Raw genomic sequence first — 26,283 nt, forward strand, 5'->3', positions numbered from 1 at the left:
CCTTTGTACTAAACTCCAGCTCCCTCCCGGTCACCGTTAAAATAACCTCCAGCTCCCTCCCTGTCACCGTTACGCTAACCTCCAGCTCCCTCCCTGTCACCTTTGTACTAAACTCCAGCTCCCTCCCTGTCACCGTTACACTAACCTCCAGCTCTCTCCCTGACACCGTTACACTAACCTCCAGCTCCCTCCCTGTCACCGTTACACTAACCTCCAGCTCCCTCCCTGTCACCATTGTACTAACCTCCAGCTCCCCCCCTGTCACCGTTACACTAACCTCCAGCTCCCTCCCTGTCACCGGTACACTAATCTCCAGCTCCCTCCTGTCACCGTTACACTAACCTCCAGCTCCCTCCCAGTCACCGTTACACTAACCTCCAGCTCCCTCCCAGTCACCGTTACACTAACCTCCAGCTCCCTCCCAGTCACCGTTACACTAACCTCCAGCTCCCTCCCTGTCATCGTTACACTAACCTCCAGATCCCTCCCTGTCACCGTTACACTAACCTCCAGCTCCCTCCCTGTCACCTTTACACTAACCTCCACCTCCCTCCCTGTCACCGTTACACTAACCTCCAGCTCCCTCCCTATCACCGTGGTACAAACATCCACCTCCCTCCCTGTCACCATTACACTAACCTCCAGCTCCCTCCCTGTCACCGTTACACTAATCTCCAGCTCCCTCCCTGTCACCGTTACACTAACCTCCAGCTCCCTCCCTGTCACCGTTACACTAACCTCCAGCTCCCTCCCTGTCACCGTTGTACTAAACTCCAGCTCCTTCCCTGTCACCGTTACACTAACCTCCACCTCCCTCCCTGTCACCGTGGTACTAACCTCCACCTCCCTCCCTGTCACCGTTACACTAACCTCCAGCTCCCTCCCTGTCACCGTTACACTAACCTCCAGCTCCCTCCCTGTCACCGTGGTACTAACCTCCACCTCCCTCCCTGTCACCGTTACACTAACCTCCAGCTCCCTCCCTGTCACCGTTACACTAACCTCCAGCTCCCTCCCTGTCACCGTGGTACTAACCTCCATCTCCCTCCCTGTCACCGTTGTACTAAACTCCAGCTCCTTCCCTGTCACAATTACACTAACCTCCACCTCCCTCCCAGTCACTGTTACACTAACCTCCAGCTCCCTCCCTGTCACCGTGGTACTAACCTCCACCTCCCTACCTGTCACCGTTACACTAACCTCCACCTCCCTCCCTGTCACCGTAGTACAAACGTCCACCTCCCTCACTGTCACCGTGGCACTAACCTCCATCTCCCTCCCTGTTACCGTGGTACTAATCTCCAGCTCCCTCCCTGTCACCGTTACACTAACCTCCAGCTCCCTCCCTGTCACCGTTACACTAACCTCCAGCTCCCTCCCTGTCACCGTTACACTAACCTCCAGCTCCCTCGCTGCCACCGTTACACTAACCTCCAGCTCCCTCCCTGTCACCGTTACACTAACCTCCAGGTCCCTCCCTGTCACCGATACACTAACCTCCACCTCCCTCCCTGTCACCGTTACACTAACCTCCAGCTCCCTCACTGTCACCGTTACAACAACCTCCAGCTCCCTCCCTGTCACCGTTACACTAACCTCCAGCTCCCTCCCTGTCACCGTTACACTAACCTCCACCTCCCTCCCTGTCACCGTTGTACTAACCTCCAGCTCCCTCCCTGTCATCGATACACTAAACTCCAGGTCCCGCCCTGTCACCGTTACACTAACCTCCACCTCCCTCCCTGTCACCGTTGTACTAACCTCCACCTCCCTCCCTGTCACCGTTGTACTAACCTCCACCTCCCTCCCTGTCACCGTTACACTAACTCCCAACTCCCTCGCTGTCAACGTTACACTAACCTCCAGCGCCCTCCCTGTCACCGTTACACTAACCTCCACTCCCTCCCTGTCACCGTTGTACTAACCTCCAGCTCCCTCCCTGTCACCGTTACACTAACCTCCAGCTCCCTCCCTGTCACCGTTACACTAAACTCCAGCTCCCTCCCTGTCACCGTTACACTAACCTCCACCTCCATCCCTGTCACCGTTGTACTAACCTCCACCTCCCTTCCTGTCACCGTTGTACTAACCTCCAGCTCCCTCGCTGACACCGTTACACTAACCTCCACCTCCCTCCCTGACACCGTTACAGTAACCTCCACCTCCCTTCCTGTCACCGTTGTACTAACCTCCAGCTCCCTCCCTGTCACCTTTGTACTAAACTCCAGCTCCCTCCCGGTCACCGTTAAAATAACCTCCAGCTCCCTCCCTGTCACCGATACACTAAACTCCAGGTCCCGCCCTGTCACCGTTACACTAACCTCCACCTCCCTCCCTGTCACCGTTGTACTAACCTCCACCTCCCTCCCTGTCACCGTTGTACTAACCTCCAGCTCCCTCCCTGTCACCGTTACAGTAACCCCCAACTCCCTCACTGTCAACGTTACACTAACCTCCAGCGCCCTCCCTGTCACCGTTGTACTAACCTCCAGCTCCCTCCCTGTCACCGTTACACTAACCTCCAGCACCCTCCCTGTCACCGTTACACTAAACTCCAGCTCCCTCCCTGTCACCGTTACACTAACCTCCACCTCCCTCCCTGTCACCGTTGTACTAACCTCCACCTCCCTTCCTGTCACCGTTGTACTAACCTCCAGCTCCCTCGCTGACACCGTTACACTAACCTCCACCTCCCTCCCTGTCACCGTTACAGTAACCTCCACCTCCCTTCCTGAAACCGTTGTACTAACCTCCACCTCCCTCACTGTCACCGTTACACTAACCTCCAGCTCCCACCCTGTCACCTTTGTACTAAACTCCAGCTCCCTCCCTGTCACCTTTGTACTAAACTCCAGTTCCCTCCCGGTCACCGTTAAAATAACCTCCAGCTCCCTCCCTGTCACCGTTACGCTAACCTCCAGCTCTCTCCCTGACACCGTTAAACTAACCTCCAGCTCCCTCCCTGTCACCGTTACACTAACCTCCAGCTCCCTCCCTGTCACCTTTGTACTAACCTCCAGCTCCCCCCCTGTCACCGTTACACTAACCTCCAGCTCCCTCCCTGTCACCGGTACACTAATCTCCAGCTCCCTCCTGTCACCGTTACACTAACCTCCAGCTCCCTCCCTGTCACCATTACACTAACCTCCAGCTCCCTCCCTGTCACCGTTACACTAACCTCCAGCTCCCTCCCTGTCACCGTTACACTAACCTCCAGCTCCCTCCCTGTCACCGTTACAACAACCTCCAGCTCCCTCCCTGTCACCGTTACACTAACCTCCAGCTCCCTCCCTGTCACCGTTACACTAACCTCCAGCTCCCTCCCTGTCACCGTTGTACTAAACTCCAGCTCCCTCCCTGTCACCGTGGTACTAACCTCCAGCTCCCTCCCTGTCACCGGTACACTAACCTCCAGCTCCCTCCCTGTCACCGTTACACTAACCTCCAGCTCCCTCCCTGTCATCGTTACACTAACCTCCAGATCCCTCCCTGTCACCGTTACACTAACCTCCAGCTCCCTCCCTGTCACCTTTACACTAACCTCCACCTCCCTCCCTGTCACCGTTGTACTAAACTCCAGCTCCATCCCTGTCACCGTTGTACTAACCTCCACCTCCCTTCCTGTCACCGTTGTACTAACCTCCAGCTCCCTCGCTGACACCGTTACACTAACCTCCACCTCCCTCCCTGACACCGTTACACTAACCCCCACCTCCCTCCCTGACACCGTTACAGTAACCTCCACCTCCCTTCCTGTCACCGTTGTACTAACCACCAGCTCCCTCCCTGTCACCTTTGTACTAAACTCCAGCTCCCTCCCAGTCACCGTTAAAATAACCTCCAGCTCCCTCCCTGTCACCGTTACGCTAACCTCCAGCTCTCTCCCTGTCACCGTTACACTAACCTCCAGCTCGCTCCCTGTCACCGTTATACTAACCTCCAGCTCCCTCCCTGTCACCATTGTAGTAACCTCCAGCTCCCTCCCTGTCACCGTTACACTAACCTCCAGCTCCCTCCCTTTCACCGTTACACTAACCTCCAGCTCCCTCCCTGTCACCATTGTAGTAACCTCCAGCTCCCTCCCTGTCACCGTTACACTAACCTCCAGCTCCCTCCCTGTCACCGGTACACTAATCTCCAGCTCCCTCCTGTCACCGTTACACTAACCTCCAGCTCCCTCCCTGTCACCGTTACACTAACCTCCAGCTCCCTCCCTGTCACCGGTACACTAACCTCCAGCTCCCTCCATGTCACCGTTACACTAACCTCCAGCTCCCTCCCTGTCACCGTTACACTAACCTCCAGATCCCTCCCTGTCACCATTACACTAACCTCCAGCTCCCTCCCTGTCACCTTTACACTAACCTCCAACTCCCTCCCTGTCACCGTTACACTAACCTCCAGCTCCCTCCCTATCACCGTGGTACAAACATCCACCTCCCTCCCTGTCACTGTTACACTAACCTCCAGCTCCCTCCCTGTCACCGTTACACTAACCTCCAGCTCCCTCCCTGTCACCGTTACACTAACCTCCAGCTCCCTCCCTGTCACCGTTACACTAACCTCCAGCTCCCTCCCTGTCACCGTTACACTAACCTCCAGCTCCCTCCCTGTCAGGGTGGTACTAACCTCCACCTCCCTCCCTGTCACCGTTGTACTAAACTCCAGCTCCTTCCCTGTCACCGTTACACTAACCTCCACCTCCCTCCCTGTCACCGTGGTACTAACCTCCACCTCCCTCCCTGTCACCGTTACACTAACCTCCACCTCCCTCCCTGTCACAGTTGTACTAAACTCCAGCTCCTTCCCTGTCACAATTACACTAACCTCCACATCCCTCCCAGTCACTGTTACACTAACCTCCAGCTCCCTCCCTGTCACCGTGGTACTAACCTCCACCTCCCTCCCTGTCACCGTGGTACTAACGTCCACCTCCCTCACTGTCACCGTGGCATTAACCTCCATCTCCCTCCCTGTTACCGTGGTACTAATCTCCAGCTCGCTCCCTGTCACCGTTACACTAACCTCCAGCTCGCTCCCTGTCACCGTTACGCTAACCTCCAGCTCCCTCCCTGTCACCGTTACACTAACCTCCAGCTCCCTCGCTGCCACCGTTACACTAACCTCCAGCTCCCTCGCTGCCACCGTTACACTAACCTCCAGCTCCCTCCCTGTCACCGTTACACTAACCTCCAGCTCCCTCCCTGTCACCGTTACACTAACCTCCAGATCCCTCCCTGTCACCGATACACTAACCTCCACCTCCCTCCCTGTCACCGTTACACTAACCTCCAGCTCCCTCCCTGTCACCATTACACTAACCTCCAGTTCCCTCCCTGTCATCGTTACTCTAACCTCCACCTCCCTCCCTGTCACAGTTGCACTAACCTCCACCTCCCTCCCTGTCACTGTTGTACTAACACCCACCTCACTCCCTGTCACCGTGGGACTAACCTCCAGCTCCCTCCCTGTCACCGTTACACTAACCTCCAGCACCCTCCCAGTCACCGTTACACTAACCACCAGCTCCCTCCCTGTCACTGTTGTACTAACCTCCACCTCCCTCCCTGTCACCGTTACACTAACCTCCACCTCCCTCCCTGTCACCGTTGTACTAACCTCCACCTCCCTCCCTGTCACCGTTACACTAACACCCACCTCCCTCGCTGTCAACGTTACACTAAACTCCAGCTCCCTCCCTGTCACCGCTACACTAACCTCCAGCTCCCTCCCTGTCACCGTTACACTAACCTCCACCTCCATCCCTGTCACCGTTGTACTAACCTCCACCTCCCTTCCTGTCACCGTTGTACTAACCTCCAGCTCCCTCGCTGACACCGTTACACTAACCTCCACCTCCCTCCCTGTCACCGTTACAGTAACCTCCAGCTCCCTCCCTGTCACCGTTGTACTAACCCCCACCTCCCTCACTGTCACTGTTACACTAACCTCCAGCTCCCTCCCTGTCACCTTTGTACTAAACTCCAGCTCCCTCCCGGTCACCGTTACGCTAACCTCCAGCTCCCTCCCTGTCACCGTTACGCTAACCTCCAGCTCTCTCCCTGTCACCGTTACGCTAACCTCCAGCTCCCTCCCTGTCACCGTTACACTAACCTCCAGCTCCCTCCCTGTCACCGTTACACTAACCTCCAGCTCCCTCCCTGTCACCGTTACACTAACCTCCAGCTCCCTCCCTGTCACCGTAACACTAACCTCCAGCTCCCTCCCTGTCACCGGTACACTAATCTGCAGCTCCCTCCCTGTCACCGGTACACTAACCTCCAGCTCCCTCCCTGTCACCGTTACACTAACCTCCAGCTCCCTCCCTGTCACCGTTACACTAACCTCCAGCTCCCTCCCTGTCACCGTTACACTAACCTCCAGATCCCTCCCTGTCACCTTTACACTAACCTCCAGCTCCCTCCCTGTCACCTTTACACTAACCTCCACCTCCCTCCCTGTCACCGTTACACTAACCTCCAACTCCCTCCTTATCACCGTGGTACAAATATCCACGTCCCTCCCTGTCACCGTTACACTAACCTCCAGCTCCCTCCCTGTCACCGTTACACTAAACTACAGCTCCCTCCCTGTCACCGTTACACTAACCTCCAGCTCCCTCCCTGTCACCGTTACACTAACCTCCAGCTCCCTCCCTGTCACCGGTACACAAATCTCCAGCTCCCTCCTGTCACCGTTACACTAACCTCCAGCTCACTCCCTGTCACCGGTACACTAACCTCCAGCTCCCTCCCTGTCACCGTTACACTAACCTCCAGCACCCTCCCTGTCACCGTTACAACAACCTCCAGCTCCCTCCCTGTCACCGTTACAACAACCTCCAGCTCCCTCCCTGTCACCGTTACACTAAACTCCACCTCCCTCCCTGTCACCGTTGTACTAACCTCCACCTCCCTTCCTGTCACCGTTGTACTAACCTCCAGCTCCCTCGCTGACACCGTTACACTAACCTCCACCTCCCTCCCTGTCACCGTTACAGTAACCTCCAGCTCCCTCCCTGTCACCGTTGTACTAACCTCCACCTCCCTCCCTGTCACCGTTGTACTAACCTCCAGCTCCCTCGCTGACACCGTTACACTAACCTCCACCTCCCTCCCTGTCACCGTTACACTAACCCCCAGCTCCCTCCCTGTCACCGTTACGCTAACCTCCACCTCCCTCCCTGTCACCGTTGTACTAACCTCCACCTCCCTTCCTGTCACCGTTGTACTAACCTCCACCTCCCTCACTGTCACCGTTACACTAACCTCCAGCTCCCTCCCTGTCACCGTTACACTAACCTCCAGCTCCCCCCCTGTCACCGTTACACTAACCTCCAGCTCCCTCCCTGTCACCGTTACACTAACCTCCAGATCCCACCCTGTCACCTTTATACTAAACTCCAGCTCCCTCCCTGTCACCTTTGTACTAAACTCCAGCTCCCTCCCGGTCACCGTTAAAATAACCTCCAGCTCCCTCCCTGTCACCGCTACACTAACCTCCAGCTCCCTCCCTGTCACCGTTACACTAACCTCCACCTCCATCCCTGTCACCGTTGTACTAACCTCCACCTCCCTTCCTGTCACCGTTGTACTAACCTCCAGCTCCCTCGCTGACACCGTTACACTAACCTCCACCTCCCTCCCTGTCACCGTTACAGTAACCTCCAGCTCCCTCCCTGTCACCGTTGTACTAACCCCCACCTCCCTCACTGTCACTGTTACACTAACCTCCAGCTCCCTCCCTGTCACCTTTGTACTAAACTCCAGCTCCCTCCCGGTCACCGTTACGCTAACCTCCAGCTCCCTCCCTGTCACCGTTACGCTAACCTCCAGCTCTCTCCCTGTCACCGTTACGCTAACCTCCAGCTCCCTCCCTGTCACCGTTACACTAACCTCCAGCTCCCTCCCTGTCACCGTTACACTAACCTCCAGCTCCCTCCCTGTCACCGTTACACTAACCTCCAGCTCCCTCCCTGTCACCGTAACACTAACCTCCAGCTCCCTCCCTGTCACCGGTACACTAATCTGCAGCTCCCTCCCTGTCACCGGTACACTAACCTCCAGCTCCCTCCCTGTCACCGTTACACTAACCTCCAGCTCCCTCCCTGTCACCGTTACACTAACCTCCAGCTCCCTCCCTGTCACCGTTACACTAACCTCCAGATCCCTCCCTGTCACCTTTACACTAACCTCCAGCTCCCTCCCTGTCACCTTTACACTAACCTCCACCTCCCTCCCTGTCACCGTTACACTAACCTCCAACTCCCTCCTTATCACCGTGGTACAAATATCCACGTCCCTCCCTGTCACCGTTACACTAACCTCCAGCTCCCTCCCTGTCACCGTTACACTAACCTCCAGCTCCCTCCCTGTCACCGTTACACTAACCTCCAGCTCCCTCCCTGTCACCGGTACACAAATCTCCAGCTCCCTCCTGTCACCGTTACACTAACCTCCAGCTCACTCCCTGTCACCGGTACACTAACCTCCAGCTCCCTCCCTGTCACCGTTACACTAACCTCCAGCACCCTCCCTGTCACCGTTACACTAAACTCCACCTCCCTCCCTGTCACCGTTGTACTAACCTCCACCTCCCTTCCTGTCACCGTTGTACTAACCTCCAGCTCCCTCGCTGACACCGTTACACTAACCTCCACCTCCCTCCCTGTCACCGTTACAGTAACCTCCAGCTCCCTCCCTGTCACCGTTGTACTAACCTCCACCTCCCTCCCTGTCACCGTTGTACTAACCTCCAGCTCCCTCGCTGACACCGTTACACTAACCTCCACCTCCCTCCCTGTCACCGTTACACTAACCCCCAGCTCCCTCCCTGTCACCGTTACGCTAACCTCCACCTCCCTCCCTGTCACCGTTGAACTAACCTCCACCTCCCTTCCTGTCACCGTTGAACTAACCTCCACCTCCCTCACTGTCACCGTTACACTAACCTCCAGCTCCCTCCCTGTCACCGTTACACTAACCTCCAGCTCCCCCCCTGTCACCGTTACACTAACCTCCAGCTCCCTCCCTGTCACCGTTACACTAACCTCCAGATCCCACCCTGTCACCTTTATACTAAACTCCAGCTCCCTCCCTGTCACCTTTGTACTAAACTCCAGCTCCCTCCCGGTCACCGTTAAAATAACCTCCAGCTCCCTCCCTGTCACCGTTACGTTAACCTCCAGCTCTCTCCCTGACACCGTTACACTAACCTCCAGCTCCCTCCCTGTCACCGTTACACTAACCTCCAGCTCCCTCCCTGTCACCGTTACACTAACCTCCAGCTCCCTCCCTGTCACCGTTACACTAACCTCCAGCTCCCTCCCTGTCACCGGTACACTAACCTCCAGCTCCCTCCCTGTCACCGTTACACTAAGCTCCAGCTCCCTCCTGTCACCGTTACACTAATCTCCAGCTCCCTCCCTGTCACCGATACACTAACCTCCAGCTCCCTCCCTGTCACAGTTACACTAAGCTCCAGCTCCCTCCCTGTCACCGTTACACTAACCTCCAGCTCCCTCCTGTCACCGTTACACTAACCTCCAGCTCCCTCCCTGTCATCGTTACACTAACCTCCAGATCCCTCCCTGTCACCGTTACACTAACCTCCAGCTCCCTCCCTGTCACCTTTACACTAACCTCCACCTCCCTCCCTGTCACCGTTACACTAACCTCCAGCTCCCTCCCTATCACCGTGGTACAAACATCCACCTCCCTCCCTGTCACCGTGGTACTAACCTCCACCTCCCTCCCTGTCACCGTTGTACTAAACTCCAGCTCCTTCCCTGTCACAATTACACTAACCTCCACCTCCCTCCCAGTCACTGTTACACTAACCTCCAGCTCCCTCCCTGTCACCGTGGTACTAACCTCCACCTCCCTACCTGTCACCGTTACACTAACCTCCACCTCCCTCCCTGTCACCGTGGTACAAACGTCCACCTCCCTCACTGTCACCGTGGCACTAACCTCCATCTCCCTCCCTGTTACCGTGGTACTAATCTCCAGCTCCCTCCCTGTCACCGTTACACTAACCTCCAGCTCCCTCCCTGTCACCGTTACACTAACCTCCAGCTCCCTCCCTGTCACCGTTACACTAACCTCCAGCTCCCTCGCTGCCACCGTTACACTAACCTCCAGCTCCATCCCTGTCACCGTTACACTAACCTCCAGGCCCCTCCCTGTCACCGATACACTAACCTCCACCTCCCTCCCTGTCACCGTTACACTAACCTCCAGCTCCCTCACTGTCACCGTTACAACAACCTCCAGCTCCCTCCCTGTCACCGTTACACTAACCTCCAGCTCCCTCCCTGTCACCGTTACACTAACCTCCACCTCCCTCCCTGTCACCGTTGTACTAACCTCCAGCTCCCTCCCTGTCATCGATACACTAAACTCCAGGTCCCGCCCTGTCACCGTTATACTAACCTCCACCTCCCTCCCTGTCACCGTTGTACTAACCTCCACCTCCCTCCCTGTCACCGTTGTACTAACCTCCACCTCCCTCCCTGTCACCGTTACACTAACTCCCAACTCCCTCGCTGTCAACGTTACACTAACCTCCAGCGCCCTCACTGTCACCGTTACACTAACCTCCACCTCCCTCCCTGTCACCGTTGTACTAACCTCCAGCTCCCTCCCTGTCACCGTTACCCTAACCTCCAGCTCCCTCCGTCACCGTTACACTAAACTCCAGCTCCCTCCCTGTCACCGTTACACTAACCTCCACCTCCATCCCTGTCACCGTTGTACTAACCTCCACCTCCCTTCCTGTCACCGTTGTACTAACCTCCAGCTCCCTCGCTGACACCGTTACACTAACCTCCACCTCCCTCCCTGACACCGTTACAGTAACCTCCACCTCCCTTCCTGTCACCGTTGTACTAACCCCCACCTCCCTCACTGTCACCGTTACACTAACCTCCAGCTCCCTCCCTGTCACCTTTGTACTAAACTCCAGCTCCCTCCCGGTCACCGTTAAAATAACCTCCAGCACCCTCCCTGTCACCGTTACGCTAACCTCCAGCTCTCTCCCTGTCACCGTTACACTAACCTCCAGCTCCCTCCCTTTCACCGTTACACTAACCTCCAGCTCCCTCCCTGTCACCATTGTACTAACCTCCAGCTCCCTCCCTGTCACCGTTACACTAACCTCCAGCTCCCTCCCTGTCACCGGTACACTAACCTCCAGCTCCCTCCATGTCACCGTTACACTAACCTCCAGCTCCTTCCCTGTCACCGTTACACTAACCTCCAGCTCCCTCCATGTCACCGTTACACTAACCTCCAGCTCCCTCCCTGTCACCGGTACACTAACCTCCAGCTCCCTCCATGTCACCGTTACACTAACCTCCAGCTCCCTCCCTGTCACCGTTACACTAACCTCCAGATCCCTCCCTGTCACCGTTACACTAACCTCCAGCTCCCTCCCTGTCACCTTTACACTAACCTCCAACTCCCTCCCTGTCACCGTTACACTAACCTCCAGCTCCCTCCCTATCACCGTGGTACAAACATCCACCTCCCTCCCTGTCACTGTTACACTAACCTCCAGCTCCCTCCATGTCACCGTTACACTAACCTCCAGCTCCCTCCCTGTCACCGTTACACTAACCTCCAGCTCCCTCCTTGTCACCGTTACACTAACCTCCAGCTCCCTCCCTGTCACCGTTACACTAACCTCCAGCTCCCTCCCTGTCACCATTACACTAACCTCCAGCTCCCTCCCTGTCACCGTTACACTAACCTCCAGCTCCCTCCCTGTCAGGGTGGTACTAACCTCCACCTCCTTCCCTGTCACCGTTGTACTAAACTCCAGCTCCTTCCCTGTCACCGTTACACTAACCTCCACCTCCCTCCCTGTCACCGTGGTACTAACCTCCACCTCCCTCCCTGTCACCGTGGTACTAACGTCCACCTCCCTCACTGTCACCGTTACACTAACCTCCAGCTCCCTCCCTGTCACCGTTACACTAACCTCCAGCTCCCTCGCTGCCACCGTTACACTAACCTCCAGCTCCCTCCCTGTCACCGTTACACTAACCTCCAGGTCCCTCCTTGTCACCGATACACTAACCTCCAGCTCCCTCCCTGTCACCATTACACTAACCTCCAGCTCCCTCCCTGTCATCGTTACTCTCACCTCCACCTCCCTCCCTGTCACAGTTACACTAACCTCCACCTCCCTCCCTGTCACTGTTGTACTAACCCCCACCTCACTCCCTGTCACCGTGGGACTAACCTCCAGCTCCCTCCCTGTCACCGTTACACTAACCTCCAGCACCCTCCCTGTCACCGTTACACAAACCACCAGCTCCCTCCCTGTCACTGTTGTACTAACCTCCACCTCCCTCCCTGTCACCGTTACACTAACCTCCACCTCCCTCCCTGTCACCGTTGTACTAACCTCCACCTCCCTCCCTGTCACCGTTACACTAACCTCCAGCTCCCTCCCTGTCCCCGTTACACTAACCTCCAGCTCCCTCCCTGTCACCGGTACACTAACCTCCAGCTCCCTCCCTGTCACCGTTACACTAACCTCCAGCTCCCTCCCTGTCACCGTTGTACTAACCTCCACCTCCCTTCCTGTCACCGTTGTACTAACCTCCAGCTCCCTCCCTGTCACCGTTACACTAACCTCCAGCTCCCTCCCTGTCACCGTTACACTAACCTCCAGCTCCCTCGCTGACACCGTTATACTAACCTCCACCTCCCTTCCTGTCACCGTTACACTAACCTCCAGCTCCCTCCCTGTCACCGTTACACTAACCTCCAGCTCCCTCCTGTCACCGTTACACTAACCTCCAGCTCCCTCCCTGTCACCGTTACACTAACCTCCAGCTCCCTCGCTGACACCGTTATACTAACCTCCACCTCCCTCCCTGTCACCGTTACAGTAACCTCCACCTCCCTTCCTGTCACCGTTACACTAACCTCCAGCTCCCACCCTGTCACCTTTGTACTAAACTCCAGCTCCCTCCTGGTCACCGTTAAAATAACCTCCAGCTCCCTCCCTGTCACCGTTACGCTAACCTCCAGCTCGCTCCCTGACACCGTTACACTAACCTCCAGCTCCCTCCCTGTCACCGTTAAACTAACCTCCAGCTCCCTCCCTGTCACCATTGTACTAACCTCCAGCTCCCCCCCTGTCACCGTTAAACTAACCTCCAGCTCCCTCCCTGTCACCGTTACACTAACCTCCAGCTCCCTCCCTGTCACCGTTACACTAACCTCCAGCTCCCTCGCTGCCACCGTTACACTAACCTCCAGATCCCTCCCTGTCACCGTTACACTAACCTCCAGCTCCCTCCCTGTCACCGTTACACTAACCTCCAGCTCCCTCCCTGTCACCTTTACACTAACCTCCACCTCCCTCCCTGTCACCGTTACACTAACCTCCAGCTCCCTCCCTATCACCGTGGTACAAACATCCACCTCCCTCCCTGTCACCGTTACACTAACCTCCAGCTCCCTCCCTGTCACCGTTACACTAACCTCCAGCTCCCTCCCTGTCACCGTTAAACTAACCTCCAGCTCCCTCCCTGTCACCGTGGTACTAACCTCCACCTCCCTCCCTGTCACCGTTGTACTAAACTCCAGCTCCTTCCCTGTCACCGTTACACTAACCTCCACCTCCCTCCCTGTCACCGTTACACTAACCTCCAGCTCCCTCCCTGTCACCGTTACACTAACCTCCAGCTCCCTCCCTGTCACAATTACACTAACATCCACCTCCCTCCCAGTCACTGTTACACTAACCTCCAGCTCCCTCCCTGTCACCGTGGTACTAACCTCCACCTCCCTACCTGTCACCGTTACACTAACCTCCACCTCCCTCCCTGTCACCGTGGTACAAACGTCCACCTCCCTCACTGTCACCGTGGCACTAACCTCCATCTCCCTCCCTGTTACCGTGGTACTAATCTCCAGCTCCCTCCCTGTCACCGTTACACTAACCTCCAGCTCCCTCCCTGTCACCGTTACACTAACCTCCAGGTCCCTCCCTGTCACCGATACACTAACCTCCACCTCCCTCCCTGTCACCGTTACACTAACCTCCAGCTCCCTCACTGTCACTGTTACAACAACCACCAGCTCCCTCCCTGTCACCGTTACACTAACCTCCAGCTCCCTCCCTGTCACCATTACACTAACCTCCACCTCCCTCCCTGTCAACGTTGTACTAACCTCCAGCTCCCTCCCTGTCATCGATACACTAAACTCCAGGTCCCGCCCTGTCACCGTTACACTAACCTCCACCTCCCTCCCTGTCACCGTTGTACTAACCTCCACCTCCCTCCCTGTCACCGTTACACTAACCTCCAGCTCCCTCCCTGTCACCATTACACTAACCTCCAGCTCCCTCCCTGTCACCGTTACACTAACCTCCAGCTCCCTCCCTGTCAGGGTGGTACTAACCTCCACCTCCTTCCCTGTCACCGTTGTACTAAACTCCAGCTCCTTCCCTGTCACCGTTACACTAACCTCCACCTCCCTCCCTGTCACCGTGGTACTAACCTCCACCTCCCTCCCTGTCACCGTTGTACTAAACTCCAGCTCCTTCCCTGTCACAATTACACTAACCTCCACCTCCCTCCCAGTCACTGTTACACTAACCTCCAGCTCCCTCCCTGTCACCGTGGTACTAACCTCCACCTCCCTCCCTGTCACCGTGGTACTAACGTCCACCTCCCTCACTGTCACCGTTACACTAACCTCCAGCTCCCTCCCTGTCACCGTTACACTAACCTCCAGCTCCCTCGCTGCCACCGTTACACTAACCTCCAGCTCCCTCCCTGTCACCGTTACACTAACCTCCAGGTCCCTCCTTGTCACCGATACACTAACCTCCAGCTCCCTCCCTGTCACCATTACACTAACCTCCAGCTCCCTCCCTGTCATCGTTACTCTCACCTCCACCTCCCTCCCTGTCACAGTTACACTAACCTCCACCTCCCTCCCTGTCACTGTTGTACTAACCCCCGCCTCACTCCCTGTCACCGTGGGACTAACCTCCAGCTCCCTCCCTGTCACCGTTACACTAACCTCCAGCACCCTCCCTGTCACCGTTACACAAACCACCAGCTCCCTCCCTGTCACTGTTGTACTAACCTCCACCTCCCTCCCTGTCACCGTTACACTAACCTCCACCTCCCTCCCTGTCACCGTTGTACTAACCTCCACCTCCCTCCCTGTCACCGTTACACTAACCTCCAGCTCCCTCCCTGTCCCCGTTACACTAACCTCCAGCTCCCTCCCTGTCACCGGTACACTAACCTCCAGCTCCCTCCCTGTCACCGTTACACTAACCTCCAGCTCCCTCCCTGTCACCGTTGTACTAACCTCCACCTCCCTTCCTGTCACCGTTGTACTAACCTCCAGCTCCCTCCCTGTCACCGTTACACTAACCTCCAGCTCCCTCCCTGTCACCGTTACACTAACCTCCAGCTCCCTCGCTGACACCGTTATACTAACCTCCACCTCCCTTCCTGTCACCGTTACACTAACCTCCAGCTCCCTCCCTGTCACCGTTACACTAACCTCCAGCTCCCTCCTGTCACCGTTACACTAACCTCCAGCTCCCTCCCTGTCACCGTTACACTAACCTCCAGCTCCCTCGCTGACACCGTTATACTAACCTCCACCTCCCTTCCTGTCACCGTTACACTAACCTCCAGCTCCCACCCTGTCACCTTTGTACTAAACTCCAGCTCCCTCCTGGTCACCGTTAAAATAACCTCCAGCTCCCTCCCTGTCACCGTTACGCTAACCTCCAGCTCTCTCCCTGACACCGTTACACTAACCTCCAGCTCCCTCCCTGTCACCGTTAAACTAACCTCCAGCTCCCTCCCTGTCACCATTGTACTAACCTCCAGCTCCCCCCCTGTCACCGTTAAACTAACCTCCAGCTCCCTCCCTGTCACCGTTACACTAACCTCCAGCTCCCTCCCTGTCACCGTTACACTAACCTCCAGCTCCCTCGCTGCCACCGTTACACTAACCTCCAGATCCCTCCCTGTCACCGTTACACTAACCTCCAGCTCCCTCCCTGTCACCGTTACACTAACCTCCAGCTCCCTCCCTGTCACCTTTAGACTAACCTCCACCTCCCTCCCTGTCACCGTTACACTAACCTCCAGCTCCCTCCCTATCACCGTGGTACAAACATCCACCTCCCTCCCTGTCACCGTTACACTAACCTCCAGCTCCCTCCCTGTCACCGTTACACTAACCTCCAGCTCCCTCCCTGTCACCGTTAAACTAACCTCCAGCTCCCTCCCTGTCACCGTGGTACTAACCTCCACCTCCCTCCCTGTCACCGTTGTACTAAACTCCAGCTCCTTCCCTGTCACCGTTACACTAACCTCCACCTCCCTCCCTGTCACCGTTACACTAACCTCCAGCTCCCTCCCTGTCACCGTTACACTAACCTCCAGCTCCCTCCCTGTCACCGTTAAACTAACCTCCAGCTCCCTCCCTGTCACCGTGGTACTAACCTCCACCTCCCTCCCTGTCACCGTTGTACTAAACTCCAGCTCCTTCCCTGTCACCGTTACACTAACCTCCACCTCCCTCCCTGTCACCGTGGTACTAACCTCCATCTCCCTCCCTGTCACCGTTGTACTAAACTCCAGCTCCTTCCCTGTCACAATTACACTAACATCCACCTCCCTCCCAGTCACTGTTACACTAACCTCCAGCTCCCTCCCTGTCACCGTGGTACTAACCTCCACCTCCCTACCTGTCACCGTTACACTAACCTCCACCTCCCTCCCTGTCACCGTGGTACAAACGTCCACCTCCCTCACTGTCACCGTGGCACTAACCTCCATCTCCCTCCCTGTTACCGTGGTACTAATCTCCAGCTCCCTCCCTGTCACCGTTACACTAACCTCCAGCTCCCTCCCTGTCACCGTTACACTAACCTCCAGGTCCCTCCCTGTCACCGATACACTAACCTCCACCTCCCTCCCTGTCACCGTTACACTAACCTCCAGCTCCCTCACTGTCACTGTTACAACAACCACCAGCTCCCTCCCTGTCACCGTTACACTAACCTCCAGCTCCCTCCCTGTCACCATTACACTAACCTCCACCTCCCTCCCTGTCAACGTTGTACTAACCTCCAGCTCCCTCCCTGTCATCGATACACTAAACTCCAGGTCCCGCCCTGTCACCGTTACACTAACCTCCACCTCCCTCCCTGTCACCGTTGTACTAACCTCCACCTCCCTCCCTGTCACCGTTGTACTAACCTCCACCTCCCTCCCTGTCACCGTTACACTAACTCCCAACTCCCTCGCTGTCAACGTTACACTAACCTCCAGCGCCCTCCCTGTCACCGTTACACTAACCTCCACCTCCCTCCCTGTCACCGTTGTACTAACCTCCAGCTCCCTCCCTGTCACCGTTACACTAACCTCCAGCTCCCTCCCTGTCACCGTTGTACTAACCTCCAGCTCCCTCCCTGTCACCGTTACACTAACCTCCACCTCCCTCCCTGTCACCGTTGTACTAACCTCCAGCTCCCTCACTGTCACCGTTACACTAACCTCCAGCGCCCTCCCTGTCACCGTTGTACTAACCTCCAGCTCCCTCCCTGTCACCGTTACACTAACCTCCAGCTCCCTCCCTGTCACCGTTACACTAAACTCCAGCTCCCTCCCTGTCACCGTTACACTAACCTCCACCTCCATCCCTGTCACCGTTGTACTAACCTCCACCTCCCTTCCTGTCACCGTTGTACTAACCTCCAGCTCCCTCGCTGACACCGTTACACTAACCTCCACCTCCCTCCCTGACACCGTTACAGTAACCTCCACCTCCCTTCCTGTCACCGTTGTACTAACCCCCACCTCCCTCACTGTCACCGTTACACTAACCTCCAGCTCCCACCCTGTCACCTTTGTACTAAACTCCAGCTCCCTCCTGGTCACCGTTAAAATAACCTCCAGCTCCCTCCCTGTCACCGTTACGCTAACCTCCAGCTCTCTCCCTGACACCGTTACACTAACCTCCAGCTCCCTCCCTGTCACCGTTAAACTAACCTCCAGCTCCCTCCCTGTCACCATTGTACTAACCTCCAGCTCCCCCCCTGTCACCGTTAAACTAACCTCCAGCTCCCTCCCTGTCACCGGTACACTAATCTCCAGCTCCCTCCCAGTCACCGTTACACTAACCTCCAGCTCCCTCCCTGTCACCGTTACACTAACCTCCAGCTCCCTCCCAGTCACCGTTACACTAACCTCCAGCTCCCTCCCTGTCATCGTTACACTAACCTCCAGATCCCTCCCTGTCACCGTTACACTAACCTCCAGCTCCCTCCCTGTCACCTTTACACTAACCTCCAACTCCCTCCCTGTCACCGTTACACTAACCTCCAGCTCCCTCCCTATCACCGTGGTACAAACATCCACCTCCCTCCCTGTCACCGTTACACTAACCTCCAGCTCCCTCCCTGTCACCGTTACACTAACCTCCAGCTCCCTCCCTGTCACCGTTAAACTAACCTCCAGCTCCCTCCCTGTCACCGTGGTACTAACCTCCACCTCCCTCCCTGTCACCGTTGTACTAAACTCCAGCTCCTTCCCTGTCACCGTTACACTAACCTCCACCTCCCTCCCTGTCACCGTGGTACTAACCTCCATCTCCCTCCCTGTCACCGTTGTACTAAACTCCAGCTCCTTCCCTGTCACAATTACACTAACCTCCACCTCCCTCCCAGTCACTGTTACACTAACCTCCAGCTCCCTCCCTGTCACCGTGGTACTAACCTCCACCTCCCTACCTGTCACCGTTACACTAACCTCCACCTCCCTCCCTGTCACCGTGGTACAAACGTCCACCTCCCTCACTGTCACCGTGGCACTAACCTCCATCTCCCTCCCTGTTACCGTGGTACTAATCTCCAGCTCCATCCCTGTCACCGTTACACTAACCTCCAGCTCCCTCCCTGTCACCGTTACACTAACCTCCAGCTCCCTCGCTGCCACCGTTACACTAACCTCCAGCTCCCTCCCTGTCACCGTTACACTAACCTCCAGGTCCCTCCCTGTCACCGATACACTAACCTCCACCTCCCTCCCTGTCACCGTTACACTAACCTCCAGCTCCCTCACTGTCACTGTTACAACAACCTCCAGCTCCCTCCCTGTCACCGTTACACTAACCTCCAGCTCCCTCCCTGTCACCATTACACTAACCTCCACCTCCCTCCCTGTCAACGTTGTACTAACCTCCAGCTCCCTCCCTGTCATCGATACACTAAACTCCAGGTCCCGCCCTGTCACCGTTACACTAACCTCCACCTCCCTCCCTGTCACCGTTGTACTAACCTCCACCTCCCTCCCTGTCACCGTTGTACTAACCTCCACCTCCCTCCCTGTCACCGTTACACTAACTCCCAACTCCCTCGCTGTCAACGTTACACTAACCTCCAGCGCCCTCCCTGTCACCGTTACACTAACCTCCACCTCCCTCCCTGTCACCGTTGTACTAACCTCCAGCTCCCTCCCTGTCACCGTTACACTAACCTCCAGCTCCCTCCCTGTCACCGTTGTACTAACCTCCAGCTCCCTCCCTGTCACCGTTACACTAACCTCCACCTCCCTCCCTGTCACCGTTGTACTAACCTCCAGCTCCCTCACTGTCACCATTACACTAACCTCCAGCGCCCTCCCTGTCACCGTTGTACTAACCTCCAGCTCCCTCCCTGTCACCGTTACACTAACCTCCAGCTCCCTCCCTGTCACCGTTACACTAAACTCCAGCTCCCTCCCTGTCACCGTTACACTAACCTCCACCTCCATCCCTGTCACCGTTGTACTAACCTCCACCTCCCTTCCTGTCACCGTTGTACTAACCTCCAGCTCCCTCGCTGACACCGTTACACTAACCTCCACCTCCCTCCCTGACACCGTTACAGTAACCTCCACCTCCCTTCCTGTCACCGTTGTACTAACCCCCACCTCCCTCACTGTCACCGTTACACTAACCTCCAGCTCCCTCCCTGTCACCTTTGTACTAAACTCCAGCTCCCTCCCGGTCACCGTTAAAATAACCTCCAGCTCCCTCCCTGTCACCGTTACGCTGACCTCCAGCTCTCTCCCTGTCACCGTTACACTAACCTCCAGCTCCCTCCCTTTCACCGTTACACTAACCTCCAGCTCCCTCCCTTTCACCGTTACACTAACCTCCAGCTCCCTCCCTGTCACCATTGTACTAACCTCCAGCTCCCTCCCTGTCACCGTTACACTAACCTCCAGCTCCCTCCCTGTCACCGGTACACTAATCTCCAGCTCCCTCCTGTCACCGTTACACTAACCTCCAGCTCCCTCCCTGTCACCGGTACACTAACCTCCAGCTCCGTCCCTGTCACCGTTACACTAACCTCCAGCTCCGTCCCTGTCACCGTTACACTAACCTCCAGCTCCCTCCATGTCACCGTTACACTAACCTCCAGCTCCCTCCCTGTCACCGTTACACTAACCTCCAGCTCCCTCCCTGTCACCGTTACACTAACCTCCAGCTCCCTCGCTGTCACCGTTACACTAAACTCCACCTCCCTCCCTGTCACCGTGGTACTAACCTCCACCTCCCTCCCTGTCACCGTTGTACTAAACTCCAGCTCCTTCCCTGTCACAATTACACTAACCTCCACCTCCCTCCCAGTCACTGTTACACTAACCTCCAGCTCCCTCCCTGTCACCGTGGTACTAACCTCCACCTCCCTCCCTGTCACCGTGGTACTAACGTCCACCTCCCTCACTGTCACCGTGGCATTAACCTCCATCTCCCTCCCTGTTACCGTGGTACTAATCTCCAGCTCGCTCCCTGTCACCGTTACACTAACCTCCAGCTCGCTCCCTGTCACCGTTACGCTAACCTCCAGCTCCCTCGCTGCCACCGTTACACTAACCTCCAGCTCCCTCCCTGTCACCGTTACACTAACCTCCAGGTCCCTCCCTGTCACCTTTACACTAACCTCCACCTCCCTCCCTGTCACCGTTACACTAACCTCCAACTCCCTCCCTATCACTGTGGTACAAATATCCACCTCCCTCCCTGTCACCGTTACACTAACCTCCAGCTCCCTCCCTGTCACCGTTACACTAACCTCCAGCTCCCTCCCTGTCACCGTTACACTAACCTCCAGCTCCCTCCCTGTCACCGTTACACTAACCTGCACCTCCCTCCCGGTCACCGTTACACTAACCTCCAGCTCCCTCCCTGTCACCGTTACACTAACCTCCAGCTCCCTCCCTGTCACGGTTACACTAACCTCCAGCTCCCTCCCTGTCACGGTTACACTAACCTCCCCCCTCCCTCCCCGTCACCGTTACACTAACCTCCAGCTCCATCCTTATCACTGTGGTAAAAACATCCACCTCCCTCCCTGTCACCGTTACACTAACCTCCAACTCCCTCCCTGTCACCGTGGTACTAACCTCCACCGCCCACCCTGTCACCGTTACACTAACCTCCAGCTCCCTCCCTGTCACCGTGGTTCTAACCTCCAGCTCCCTCCCTATCACCGTTACACTAACCTCCACCTCCCTCCCTGTCACCGTTACACTAACCTCCAGCTCCTTCCCTGTCACCGTTACACTAACCTCCAGCTCCCTCCCTGTCACCGTTACACTAAACTCCAGCTCCATCACTGTCACCGTTACACTAACCTCCAGCTCCCTCCCTGTCACCGTTACACTAACCTCCACCGCCCACCCTGTCACCGTTACACTAACCTCCAGCTCCCTCCCTGTCACGGTTACACTAACCTCCCCCCTCCCTCCCTGTCACCGTTACACTAACCTCCAGCTCCATCCTTATCACCGTGGTAAAAACATCCACCTCCCTCCCTGTCACCGTTACACTAACCTCCAACTCCCTCCCTGTCACCGTGGTACTAACCTCCACCGCCCACCCTGTCACCGTTACACTAACCTCCAGCTCCCTCCCTGTCACCGTTACACTAACCTCCATCTCCCTCCCTGTCACGGTTACACTAACCACCACCTCCCTCCCTGTCACCGTTACACTAACCTCCACCTCCCTCCCTGTCACCATGGTACTAACATCCACCTCCCTCCCTGTCACCGTTACACTAACCCCCACCTCCCTCCCTTTCAACGTTACACTAACCTCCAGCTCCCTCCCTGTCACCGTTACACTAACCTCCACCTCCCTCCCTGTCACCGTTACACTAACCTCCAGCTCCCTACCTGTCACCGTTACACTAACCTCCAGCTCCCTCCCTGTTACCATTGTACTAACGCCCACCTCCCACCCTGCCACCGTGGTACTAACCTCCAGCTCCCTCCCTGTCACCGTTACACTAACCTCCACCTCCCTCCCTGTCACCGTTACACTAACCTCCACCTCCCTCCCTGTCACCGTTACACTAACCTCCACCTCACTCCCTGTCACCGTTACACTAACCTCCAGCTCCCTCCCTGTCTCCGTTACACTAACCTCCAGCTCCCTCCCTGTCTCCGTTACACTAACCTCCAGCTCCCTCCTTGTCACCGTTACACTAACCCCCACCTCTCACCCTGTCACAGTTACACTAACCTCCACCTCCCTCCCTGTCACCATTGTACTAACCCCCACCTCCCACCCTGTCACCGTGGTACTAACCTCCAGCTCCATCCCTGTCACCGTTACACTAACCTCCACCTCCCTTCCTGTCTCCGTTACACTAACCTCCAGCTCCCTGTCTGTCACCGTTACACTAACCTCCAGCTCCATCCCTGTCACCGTTACACTAACCTGCAGCTCACTCCCTGTCACCGTTACACTAACCTCCAGCTCCCTCCCTGTCACCGTTACACTAACCTCCACCTCCCTCCCTGTCACCGTTACACTAACCTCCACCTCCCTCCCTGTCACCGTGGTACTAACCTCCAGCTCCTTCCCTGTCACCGTTACACTAACCTCCACCTCCCTCCCTGTCACCGTTACACTAACCCCCACCTCCCTCCTTGTCAACGTTACACTAATCTCCAGCTCCCTCCCTGTCACCGTTACACTAACCTCCACCTCACGCCCTGTCACCATTACACTAAGCTCCAGCTCCCTACCTGTCACCGTTACACTAACCTCCAGCTCCCTCCCTGTTGCCATTGTACTAACCCCCACCTCCCACCCTGCCACCGTGGTACTAACCTCCAGCTCCTTCCTTGTCACCGTTACACTAACCTCCACCTCCCTCCCTGTCACCGTTACACTAACCTCCACTTCCCTCCCTGTCACCGTTACACTAACCTCCACCTCACTCCCTGTCACCGTTACACTAACCTCCAGCTCCCTCCCTGTCACGGTTACACTAACCTCCAGCTACTTCCCTGTCACCGTTACACTAACCTCCAGCTCCCTCCCTGTCACCGTTACACTAAACTCCAGCTCCCTCACTGTCACCGTTACACTAACCTCCAGCTCCCTCCCTGTCACCGTTACACTAACCTCCACCGCCCACCTTGTCACCGTTACACTAACCTCCAGCTCCCTCCCTGTCACGGTTACACTAACCTCCCCCCTCCCTCCCTGTCACCGTTACACTAACCTCCAGCTCCATCCTTATCACCGTGGTACAAACATCCACCTCCCTCCCTGTCACCGTTACACTAACCTCCAGCTCCCTCCCTGTCACCGTGGTACTAACCTCCAGCTCCCTCCCTGTCACCGTTACACTAACCTCTAGCTCCCTCCCTGTCACCGTTACACTAACCTCCACCTCCCTCCCTGTCACCGTTACACTAACCTCCACCTCCCTCCCTGTCACCGTTACACTAACCTCCACCTCCCTCCCTGTCACCGTTACACTAACCTCCAGCTCCCTCCCTGTCACCGTTACACTAACCTCCAGCTCCCTCCCTGTCACTGTTACACTAAACTCCACCTCCCTCCCTGTCACCGTTACACTAACCTCCAGTTCCCTCCCTGTCACCGTTACACTAACCTCCAGCTCCCTCCCTGTCACCGTTACACTAACCTCCAGCTCCCTCCCTGTCACCGTGGTACTAAACTCCAGCTCCCTCCCTGTCACCGTTACACTAACCTCCAGCTCCCTCCCTGTCACCGTTACACTAACCTCCACCTCCCTCCCTGTCACCGTTACACTAACCTCCACCTCCCTCCCTGTCACCGTTACACTAACCTCCACCTCCCTCCCTGTCACCGTTACACTAACCTCCAGTTCCCTCCCTGTCACCGTTACACTAACCTCCAGCTCCCTCCCTGTCACCGTTACACTAACCCCCACTTCCCTCCCTGTCACCGTTACACTAACCTCCAGCTCCCTCCCTGTCACCGTTACACTAACCTCCAGCTCCCTCCCTGTCACCGTTACACTAACCCCAACCTCCCTTCCTGTCACCGTTACACTAACCCCAACCTCCCTCCCTGTCACCGTTACACTAACCTCCAGCTCCCTCCCTGTCACCGTAACACTAACCTCCAGCTCCCTCCCTGTCACCATTGTACTAACCCCCACCTCCCACCCTGTCACCGTGGTACTAACCTCCAGCTCCATCCCTGTCACCATTACACTAACCTCCACCAACCTCCCTGTCACCCTTACAATAACCTCCAGCTCCCTCCCTGTCACCGTTACACTAACCTCCAGCTCCCTCCCTGACACCGTGGTACTAACCTCTAGCTTCCACCCTGTCACCGTTACACTCACCTCCAGCTCCCTCCCTGTCACCTTTACACTAACCTGCACCTCCCTCCCGGTCACCGGTACACTAACCTCCAGCTCCCTCCCTGTCACCGTTACACTAACCTCCAGCTCCCTCCCTGTCACCGTTACACTAACCTCCAGCTCCCTCCCTGTCACCGTTACACTAACCTCCAGCTCCCTCAATGTCACCGTTACACTAACCTCCAGCTCCCTCCCTGTCACCGTTACACTAAACTCCAGCTCCCTCACTGTCACCGTTACACTAACCTCCAGCTCCCTCCCTGTCACCGTTACACTAACCTCCACCGCCCACCCTGTCACCGTTACACTAACCTCCAGCTCCCTCCATGTCACCGTTACACTAACCTCCAGCTCCTTCCCTGTCACCGTTACACTAACCTCCAGCTCCCTCCATGTCACCGTTACACTAACCTCCAGCTCCCTCCCTGTCACCGGTACACTAACCTCCAGCTCCCTCCATGTCACCGTTACACTAACCTCCAGCTCCCTCCCTGTCACCGTTACACTAACCTCCAGATCCCTCCCTGTCACCGTTACACTAACCTCCAGCTCCCTCCCTGTCACCTTTACACTAACCTCCAACTCCCTCCCTGTCACCGTTACACTAACCTCCAGCTCCCTCCCTATCACCGTGGTACAAACATCCACCTCCCTCCCTGTCACTGTTACACTAACCTCCAGCTCCCTCCATGTCACCGTTACACTAACCTCCAGCTCCCTCCCTGTCACCGTTACACTAACCTCCAGCTCCCTCCCTGTCACCGTTACACTAACCTCCAGCTCCCTCCCTGTCACCGTTACACTAACCTCCAGCTCCCTCCCTGTCACCGTTACACTAACCTCCAGCTCCCTCCCTGTCAGGGTGGTACTAACCTCCACCTCCTTCCCTGTCACCGTTGTACTAAACTCCAGCTCCTTCCCTGTCACCGTTACACTAACCTCCACCTCCCTCCCTGTCACCGTGGTACTAACCTCCACCTCCCTCCCTGTCACCGTTGTACTAAACTCCAGCTCCTTCCCTGTCACCGTTGTACTAAACTCCAGCTCCTTCCCTGTCACAATTACACTAACCTCCACCTCCCTCCCAGTCACTGTTACACTAACCTCCAGCTCCCTCCCTGTCACCGTGGTACTAACCTCCACCTCCCTCCCTGTCACCGTGGTACTAACGTCCACCTCCCTCACTGTCACCGTTACACTAACCTCCAGCTCCCTCCCTGTCACCGTTACACTAACCTCCAGCTCCCTCGCTGCCACCGTTACACTAACCTCCAGCTCCCTCCCTGTCACCGTTAAACTAACCTCCAGGTCCCTCCTTGTCACCGATACACTAACCTCCAGCTCCCTCCCTGTCACCATTACACTAACCTCCAGCTCCCTCCCTGTCATCGTTACTCTCACCTCCACCTCCCTCCCTGTCACAGTTACACTAACCTCCACCTCCCTCCCTGTCACTGTTGTACTAACCCCCACCTCACTCCCTGTCACCGTGGGACTAACCTCCAGCTCCCTCCCTGTCACCGTTACACTAACCTCCAGCATCCTCCCTGTCACCGTTACACTAACCACCAGCTCCCT

The 26,283-nt window shown here is 56.4% G+C and overlaps 1 protein-coding gene across 4 annotated transcripts in view; it reads right to left on the reverse strand.

Moving 5' to 3' along the window:
- LOC121274411 (sorting nexin-27-like) overlaps positions 1-26,283 on the reverse strand; it is a 91,553-nt gene that overhangs the window by 13,430 nt on the left and 51,840 nt on the right. The window lies entirely within an intron of this gene.

This window comes from Carcharodon carcharias (assembly GCF_017639515.1).
Source record: "Carcharodon carcharias isolate sCarCar2 chromosome 36 unlocalized genomic scaffold, sCarCar2.pri SUPER_36_unloc_2, whole genome shotgun sequence".
In the NCBI taxonomy this organism is placed as follows: domain Eukaryota; kingdom Metazoa; phylum Chordata; class Chondrichthyes; order Lamniformes; family Lamnidae; genus Carcharodon; species Carcharodon carcharias.